This window comes from Penaeus chinensis, chromosome 34, assembly GCF_019202785.1.
Source record: "Penaeus chinensis breed Huanghai No. 1 chromosome 34, ASM1920278v2, whole genome shotgun sequence".
Taxonomy (NCBI): domain Eukaryota; kingdom Metazoa; phylum Arthropoda; class Malacostraca; order Decapoda; family Penaeidae; genus Penaeus; species Penaeus chinensis.
In genome coordinates this window covers 29,396,443-29,399,235 of record NC_061852.1, presented here as the reverse complement: position 1 = coordinate 29,399,235, position 2,793 = coordinate 29,396,443, and positions in this window count along the sequence as shown.

Here is a 2,793-nt window from a genome sequence, read left to right as displayed (position 1 = left end):
TTATCATGATAATTTTTAGCGTCATTAATGTCATTGTCGTCAATATTGTCATTAATAGTGTCATTGTCATAATTACCGTCATTAACCCATTGCCGCCGGGGAAATTAATAAAAGGGAAAATGCTGTGCTCATTATCTATATTTTTGTGAAATGTCTCTGCACACAGATGCTCTGCTAGTGCTTGCCACAAAGGAGTCCATTAGTATATCTTGAGACCTTACCTGTTTTCACCTTTCCTTGAATTGGCGGAAAAATCGATGGTGTTATTTTTATTATAAACATTATAATTACTGTAATGTTATATACATTAATAACAGCAAAATAAGATAACGCAAAATATTTTCGTAAATCAAAGAAAAGGGTGAACAGGCGAGACAGACAGTACTCGTTACAGGCTCACTGGTGACTCAGTACAAGTGTAGCCGTCTATGTGTGAAAACAAATAAACAAGTAAACTCACAGTGGGTATGGCATGTAAGTACATGCCATAGCCGTTGGTAACGGGTTAATAGCGTCATCATTAACGTCGTTGTTGTCATCATTAGCGTCATTATTTTCATCATTATTGCCTTCATTATTAGCCTCAGTGGTGTCATCTTTTGCGTCATTAGCGTCATTGTTTTCGCCATCATTAGACTCATTATTCTCGTCATTATTGGCATCATTGTTGTCATCATTGTTGTCATCATTAGCGACATTATTGTTGTCATTATTACCGGCATTGTTGTCGTCATAAGCGTCATTACTGTCGTCAATATTAGCGTCATTAGCAGTGTCATTGGTTGTCATTATTAGCTTCATTGTTATTCTCATCTTTATAGTCATCATTATCATCATTATTATCATCATAATCGGCTTATCAACATCATTATTGTCATTACCGGCCTCATTATACTCATTAATATCGTCACTATTATCATGTTCGTCATCATTATCTTCCTTATTATCGTTATAATCGTCATTATTATCGTTATCATTATCATCATTATTACCGTCATTATCATCATTACTATTGTCATTACTATCGTCATTATTATCAGTAGTATTACTATTATTGTTATTATTATCTTTTTTATCTTATTATTATCATTGTGATTATTATTAATATTGTTGTTATTATTATTATAATAAGTAGTAGTAGTAGTATTTTATCATTATTATCCTTATTATTAGCGGTATAACTATCATCATTTTGATGATTATTATTATTATTATTATTTGTATTATTATTATCATTATTAATTTTATTATTATCAATAGTAGTAGTAGTATTTCTATTATAATTATCATTAGTACTATCATTATTATTATTAACATTATCATTACTATTATTTTTATTAATATTATTATTATTACTATTATTATTTTTATTATATTTTTATTAATGTTATTATTGTTATCATTATTATTATTATCATTATTATTTGTATCAATACTATTATTATTAGCATTATTATCATTATATCCTTGTTTATATTTTTATTATATTTGTTATTATATTATATTTATTATTATAATAATTATTATTAATATTTTTTTATTATATTTGTTATCATGATCATTATCGTTATTACTATCATTACTATTAATTCATTATTATTATAACTATCATCATGATTATTATCATTATTATTATTATTATTATTGTCATTATTACTATCATTATTATTATTATATTATTATTATCATCATTTTTATCATTATCATTATCATTATCTTTATTATTCTTATTATTTTTATTATTATGATTATCATTATTATTATTAAAATTAATATTATTATTAATATTACTATTATCATTATTTGTAATTCTTATCTTTATTTTTATTATCATTATCATCATTATCATTATATCACTGCCATATTTAATAATATTGTTATTATTTTCATTATTATCATTATTATCAATGTAATTATTATCATCATTATTATAATTTTTATCATTATAATTATTATCACTATTATTATTACTGATATTATTATCATCATTAATTATATTACTATTTTTATGATCATTATTATTACGATTATCATTGTGTTTTTTAATGCTATTGTTATTATTATCATTATCATTATTACTATTATCATAATCAATAATATTATTATTATTATTGGTGGTAGTGGTAGTGGTGTTATAATTGTCAACATCGTCATTTTCTTTATTATCATTGTCATTATTATCGTTATCATCATTACTTTTATCATGATTGGTGTTATCATTATTATTGTCATTATTATTACTGTCCTTCTTATCATCATAATTGTTACCATTATTATAATCACCATCATTATCATAATTATTATCGACATCTTATCATTATTATTACCATTATTTTTTTATTACCATTATTAATCATTATTATATTTACTTGTTATGACTATAATTATTGTCATCATAACGATTATCATCTATATCTATAGAGACATCTATATATACGAAAAATGTGCTTATGCGAAAGATAAGTATTTTCTTTTAAGTAGCACCCGAGGACGATCTTAGAGAGGAACTGCATCCGTATCCCATCGATTTTCCGTTCAACTTGCTGAGCTTCTTTACTTCAATTTTAATTCCTCTTAAATTTCTCTAACTTCACAAAAATGACATCTCTCTCTCTCTTTCCTGCAGCATTTAATTCCCCTAATGTTCAGAAGCTATCGTCATGTTCGTGAAAATCTCGGAATATCTTCTCATCAGCTGCCATGGCGTCGCAGGCAGCGGTATACGAGCCTAGAATTTCCTTTACTATGCATATTCCCGTTTGTGATCCTTTCATAGCTTTTTTCGCTACTGTC